Source organism: Pararge aegeria, chromosome 2, assembly GCF_905163445.1.
Source record: "Pararge aegeria chromosome 2, ilParAegt1.1, whole genome shotgun sequence".
NCBI classification, from domain to species: Eukaryota; Metazoa; Arthropoda; class Insecta; order Lepidoptera; family Nymphalidae; genus Pararge; species Pararge aegeria.
In genome coordinates this window covers 14,295,582-14,302,969 of record NC_053181.1, presented here as the reverse complement: position 1 = coordinate 14,302,969, position 7,388 = coordinate 14,295,582, and the positions used below count along the sequence as shown (strand labels likewise).

Below are 7,388 nucleotides of genomic sequence, written 5' to 3'. Positions count from 1 at the left end.
CTCCCTGGAGCAAAATATTTCAACTACTAACTACGAATACTTCGTGTGCAAGTCCAACTCATACTTATATGTTTTTATGTCACATTTAAATAGTCGTAGGGAGATATTTTTGTGATAGAGCTCGTCTGGAAAAGAACTATCACCGTTCTTAATTCTGCTTCCAAGAAGCACTGATATATTCCGGTCTGAAGGGCATAGTTGCGGGTGTTATTTGAGGCGCAAGAGGTTTAACGCCTATGCCTCAAGTTTATGGACACAAGGCACAGAATTCATAGGACTTGTTCCAATCATGCACTGCGTAGTTTTGTTATAAATAAATATAAATATAAATATACTACGACAATACACACATCGCCATCTAGACCCAAAGTAAGCGTAGCTTGTGTTATGGGTACTAAGATGCCTGATGAATATTTTTATGAATTATATACATAAATACTTAGAATACACATATAAACACCCAGACACTGAAAAATATTCATGCTCATCACACAAACATTTTCCAGTAGTGAGAATCGAACCCACGGCCTTGGGCTCAGAAAGTCGCTGCAAACTGCGCCAATCGGCCGTTGTTCCATTTATAGGCGATTGATTTCTACTCGGTGGGCCATCTGCTTAATCCGTCGATTATAACTTAAAAAAAAAAAACGTAATCATGAATTACAATGCTCTTTTCTCTCTTTAATGTATTAAACTCAACTTTGTGGCCTACGTATCACAGTGACATCCAAGACATAACCGATACGTAAGTAATTTGTTCTTCTTGTCTGAAATAACCTTTATAGTAGGGTATTACATATGGCGTCTGCTATGTTACTAACAGAGAATATAAACGAACGAAACGAAATAAAATGCTCAAAGAAATATAACCATGTATACCTACAAACGGTCCCCCACAACTTTGTTTTCGTTTAATTAGTAACCTATTTATTTCTTTAAGTAAAAAAAAAAGTCAATTTATGATTGACTAGATGTGCCCTGCGGCTTCGCCCGCGTAATTTTGGGAGGCAGTGAACTGTTATATAGTCTACACTCTACACCTATAGTCATATTAGATTTGACATTTTTTCACAAACATTTTTTATATTAAGTAATTTTTTTTTTCATTGAAAAGTATACTATTTATTTATTTATTTATTTGGTATCTATGACCCATCACTACGCACTACACTATAACATAAATAGAATAATTAAAAACTAAACTAAATAAAATAAAAAACTATTAATATGCAATATTAAAAAAAAGTTACAAATTAAAATTTCTGCGTCCAGGCAGTCCTACGTGGAGTTTAATATATATTATTTACATTAATTCTAATAGCTCCAAGAATATGTACTTATAAAAAGTTTCATGAAGATCGGTTCAGTAGTTTTCTTGTGAAAGCGTAAAAAACAAACTTACATTCACATTTATAATATTAGTAGGGTTAGGGATCGGGATAGGGAAGTAGCGAAGACAGTTTTTTATCTATTTGGTAGAAATGTTATCGTTCCTTAGAATTAAAGTTGATCCTTTGTAACATGAAATTTTTTTTTCGTATTTTTCGTAGGACTTAATAAACCTGGAGTAACCTAACCCTCTTCAAACAGCAACATATATCAACATCATTATCAATAGCCAATTATATAGAAGCTGACTGGACTAAAGGACACGTCCAAGTTTCCAACGCGAGGGTTTATCACTACGCTGCGCTGGGTAGACGGATGGGTGATCGCATTAGATGGTAGTGATAACTGCATTATAATCTGCTATTTGTTCAAAATCACATTCAAGTAGGTCACAGATAGACAGTTGATTCGTGTAAGGCCTTTATTTTCCTTTGAATTAACTGGATTTTTTCTCTCATGGACTTTTTTACTTGTTGAGAAGCCCTATTGACTAACATGTGAATATTATACTACTGTAGGTAACTATAATAAGCTTTTCGAGATAAAAAGTAAACCTTCTACCTTCCTCAAAAATTGGGCTGTCTAACAATATTTAAAAAAAATCAAACAAACAGGTAGTTCAATCGAGAGACGCACATATTAAGACTTCTTCAGTTGCTTAAGTATCAGATATTACAGGCACCTTATTTGAAACTTAGAGTAACAGCGCCATCTGACAAATACTATCTTAACTACAGAACTGCACAACAAATTTAAAGTGGCACGCAGGTAGTTTTGGTAGATCCGCCAAACTGAACTTTAACATGACGTAAAAAAATGTACCAATAGATGTCACCACTCAAATTAGAGATAAATTTCGCGCCATCTTGACAGAAATATACAAACTAATATGTTTTTAATTTTTTCTCCCAGATGGCAGCATATAAAAACAAAACAGCTGTTTAGCAATTTTTTCATGAAAGCGTTGCTAACTTCACACTCGTTTGTTCCTAGAGTCCAGAGACTATAGAAAAGTACAGTCAGCAAAGTATACGAATTGTCAAATTGTCTTTGTTAGTCAGTGAGATTTTGCGGAGTGCGTTGTGTAGTGTTGATTCTAGAAATTCCATAAAAAATATTGAATTATTTTATTACGGTCGAGTCAAATACTGTGTTTTACATCTGTAATTGTGTACAAATCTCATTATCTTCTAATTTTTGTTTGGGTTATTACCAGTGCTTTTAAATTTGTAGAGTTTCTTTCACAAAGAGGTTTTGTTGACCGTGCGCAAGGAACCTTTTAAACCATCATTGAACGTAAGTAAGCAAAACTTTTTTGTAGTGTTTTGAACTATTTTCGTCTAGAGTTTCCAAACGCTATTTACTTACATAATGTGTTATGTTATTAGATATATTTGCGACGTAAACCATCAATTTTTGTGCAGTTCCAGGTCAAATTTTATTACTCAAAAAACTCGTGTTATTTAAACAAATACCTACATCATTTTGATACATATTTTTAATTAATTACACAATAATATTATGACATGGTAGTAATTCTTGTTTATTAATAATATTTAATACATAAAATATAAACCTTAATACACTATTTATCAGAATAATAACTCTTTAGAGACATCATGAATAAAGTATTTAGTAATTTGATCTAGTCTTAGAAAGTAATATGACACATTCAAGTTGCTTAAGGTAATGTTAAGGTCACAGTGGCTCAAAATTGATAACATAACATTAGCTTCTAAATATTCTATTCATTTATAATGCAGTAAGAATGAAAACTAAACACTGAATACAAAAGGAATACCAATGTTTTTTGGAAGTCTTCTACCAGGGACTCACTACCAATGCTTAAAGCAGTAATATTTTGACTTTGTTGCCATTATGGTTCAAATTATTATACTTATTTATAGAATTGTAAAGTATGCCAACTTACAAAATGTTGATGTTGTCTTTTACCTTTTGGTTTTGCTAATATCATTTTGTTATACTGAAATTCATTCAAATTCAAATTCAAAATTCAAATTCATTTATTTCAAGTAGGCCTACTTTATAAGCACTTTTGAAACGTCAAGTCATTTCAGAATTTAATTATAAATAAATCTGGAAAATTAAATAAACAAACAAAATAATTTAAAATAAACTTATATCTTTACGTAGCTACAGAAGCTTAGTTATAGTTTAACTGTTTGCACTGCTGATTTTCCTGTAGGTTGTAGTAGATACTTTCATTTTCTGGAAACCCATTATCTTTTGGTGAAATTTACAGCATTATAAACAGCAGCAGTATAAACACTACTATAGTAGTGTTTTTACTGTGCTGTGTTTTACTAAAGTCATAAGTTATTTATCTTATATTAATCTTTCTTGCTTCAATACTTATATTGTCTGAGAAAATTCAAAATACACTCTAATCTCTGCCATGTAGGTAGCATAAATAAATGCTATGAATGCTGCATATAAAACAACAGTCCTGACCATAGTTGTCCTAAAATTTACACTAGGACAGCATCCTAGTATAATTTTACACCTAAGCAGCAGAAGTATTCAGCATTTCTTTGAATCACGCTTAACATCTGATACAAATGAAAAAATCCGTTACAAGGTTGTCATTACTATTTACAATAAATAGGCTGTGAAAAAATTTAAATGCTGACATGTAGATTTCACAGCTATAAGTAACAAAATTAAAAAAAATTGAAGTCATAATTGAATTCAACCTTTAAAAGGAGAACAGGTAACAAAATAACTACTTCCAATCATATATAGGTATGTCTTGAAGTTTAATTTACATAATGATGCTATAAAAATGTATAGCCTTCATTTGGCCCTGGCAAAACAGTCCTTGATATTATGTCAGACTGTGTGATATTTGTCAGGCATTATCTGTAGGTTATAGACAAACTGGCTTGTTGTTTGAGTTCAATTGGCATACATGGAGAGAAACTGCAAGGCAACTGCACAAGAACTGCATGCTAGCTGCTTGGCTTTAATTGCTGCTGTCTTGTAATTGTTTATGGTTTGCAATTGATGCTCTCTATCCCTATAGATCCTTATGTTAAGAATTTGCAACAATGACCTTAACTAATGTTGTCTCTTTTTATGAGTATGTATATTTAAAAAAAAATATTTCATACTAAATTTTTTATTAACCTACATAAAAAGAACTGTGTACAATGTACACAAATAACTATAATGTTAAAGTTCAGTTCAAAACATTTAGCGAGAGATGTTTTTAACTTTATTGTCACCTGTTTTGTTTGAATGACATAAACTAAATGTTCTATTGATTCTATGATATGTAAGTATGTTCTTTCCAAATGATAACACATTTCTCTTTATATCCTCATTAATTATTGTATATTGTGTATATTGTGTATGTGTGTGTGTGTGTGTGTGTGTGTGTGTGTGTGTGTGTGTGTGTGTGTGTGTGTGTGTGTGTGTGTGTGTGTTGTATATTGTATGTTGTGTTTTGTTGTACCTATTTGTTATTGCTCTGGTTTTCCTAATCCTAAGGTTGCCTGTTAGAGATTGCTTCTAAGCGATAAGGCCGCCTTTTGTATTCTACTCCAGTCTTAGTGTTTCTCTCAATTTTTCCTCTATTTTACTAACTGTGTAGTGGTGTAGAAATAAAGAGTTTAAATAAATAAATAATTTGCGTTAATTTACAAACTGGCAGTATTAAGCAGGCAATACTATTCTAAAGAGTAATAAGAATGACGCAGTAACCATTTAAAATTACAATAGGTACTGCAAATTTATTAGTTGTACTAACCTAACATAATCTTCATTAATATTTCCAAAATCTTCGGGTAAAACTGTTTCTTGTATTAATTGTTATGTTTTTGAAGCATATAAAGAGCTTAGAATTATTCAAATCAAATCAAATCGTTTATTTGCAGATTGGTAGTACATTGTTGGTAGGTACACAAAATATAGGGACAAACAATCCGCCTTAGATGACATGAAAAAAATATATATGATTGTGCACTAATTCCTACTTACTACAATAATACTATCCTACATTATTATGTTAGAGGAATGCGTCTGACAATACTAGATGACACAGGTAACTAACTAACTACCACTCTGGAATTATTGCACTGTCATTAGGCATGTAAATTACAATTCAAATAAAGAAGTTAGATGTTGCTAATTTTGTTGTACACAAATCTTTACTATATTGCCAAGTCTGAAGATAGTTCTTTCCTTTTCGACAAACAATACAATGAAAGGGATGGCGCTATTTTTAGATTTGGCAATTTTGGAGATTGGTGTACACTGCATTGATTCTAACTTGTCTTATAATGTAAATAATTTTTTTTTTTTTTCTTAACAATTAAATTTTACACAAAAGTAACAAGAGTTTTTTTACACTATAAGACAGTGTCGTGTACGCAATATACATGTTTAATATACAACGATTCCTCATAATCGTGCCCAACTTTCCGCATCGATAAACAAGTCAGTCTGAGAAAACATTATTTTGTTAGGCAGTTCTTATAATATTCGCCATCGCGCCCGGAAACCAGAGTGGACAATTAATTTTTTAAAGGTCAAGGTAGCTAATGTTGGCAATTTTGCTGCGTACTTTCAAAACATTTTATCGAATTTTACTAAAGTTGCATAACTCGATTTTATTAATCCAATTACTTCAATCTCAATGTTAAATTTTATGTAACCTGATGAATTCCCGGTAAAAAAATTGTAATCCATTTTTCAAAAAAAAATCTGGCATCCGGTGGATCTGAAATTTAACTAACCTATGTCGCATATCGATTTGTTGGATTGGTCCTAATGAGTACCTATTGGTAAAAAGAAGAAGATATCTGATGATAGAGCCCGCATTAAAAAAAATTAAATAAAGGTTTTTGAAACTTACAGAACAGTTGTAAACGCGGACGAAGGCAACATTTAGTCGGACAACTAAGTAAATATATGAAATACCTATATACTTTAATGGAAGTTGTCTATAAAATATAAATACGCATTATATATTACAGGCAACCCCACGGTCACTTTAAAACCATAGAACATCATGAGATTAAAATAATCAGACGTTTCGCATTTACATAGATTTCGTGCTGTTAAGTGCTAATTCGTTAGAAGATTACATACACATAAACGTGACATAACGACGGAACAGTTATGCAGTGTTTTGCCACACTTCAACTAATCGCACCTCAAATATCAGAACGTGAAATTACACTGCAGTGCATATCTATGGCACCGTTACGTATCGTCACTCAATCAGGCCCCATAAGTTTGTTTTGTCAGTAGGTTAGTGATCTAAAGGAAACAAACGCATTTCTTAGTTGCTAAGTAAATTTTCAGCGGAACACAATATTCCACTGAAAATTTAGCAGGACCACATCGTAGTAAAGACGTCGGCTCCGCTATGTAAACATATATGTTTATTATGTATATATAATTATTAAAAGTATTAGTAATGTTGGTGATATTCTTATTTCTATAGTCGTGTCGATGTCATCAAGCCTTTTCGCCATCTGTTTCTTGATACACGAAAGTAAATAAAGCTATCGTTCTTATTCGTGCTTCAAAAGTAGCCCCGTAGGCGCTCCGCGAACGGAGACACTTAATTAACGACACGGGACACCAAAGTTGCAGTGTCAGGTTACTGTAAGTAACAAAGGCAATTAGTTTCATCATCATGAAAAAACTTGTTAAATTTAATTTGTTTTGCTTTAAACTTTTTTGTTTCTAGCTAGCACACCGAGTTGCTTTATTCAAATTCAAAATTCATTTATTTCAAGTAGGTCTAATATAAGCACTTTTGAAACGTCAAGTCTGTCTGTTTGTAGTGGCTCTACCACCGGTTCGGAAGGCAGATTCTACCGAGAAGAAGACGGCAAGAAACTCAGCAGTTGCTCTTTTCCAACATAAACAATTTACATTTTACATTTTAACATTCATTTTTCAATCTTGTGAGAGATCTAGATCGTCATTGGTTGGTATCTTGTGAAAGCAACTAAATATAATAGCGT

At 32.1% G+C, this 7,388-nt stretch overlaps 1 protein-coding gene across 2 annotated transcripts in view; it reads left to right on the top strand.

The window, feature by feature from the left end:
- Nucleotides 1-2,430: 2,430 nt before the first annotated feature.
- Nucleotides 2,431-7,388, top strand: part of LOC120634460 (solute carrier organic anion transporter family member 5A1-like) — a 72,809-nt gene continuing 67,851 nt past the window's right edge. For both annotated transcript variants that reach the window (XM_039905058.1, XM_039905047.1), the window contains exon 1: nt 2,431-2,685. The gene's annotated coding sequence lies outside the window, so the exon portion shown is untranslated. The remainder of the gene's footprint in view (nt 2,686-7,388) is intronic.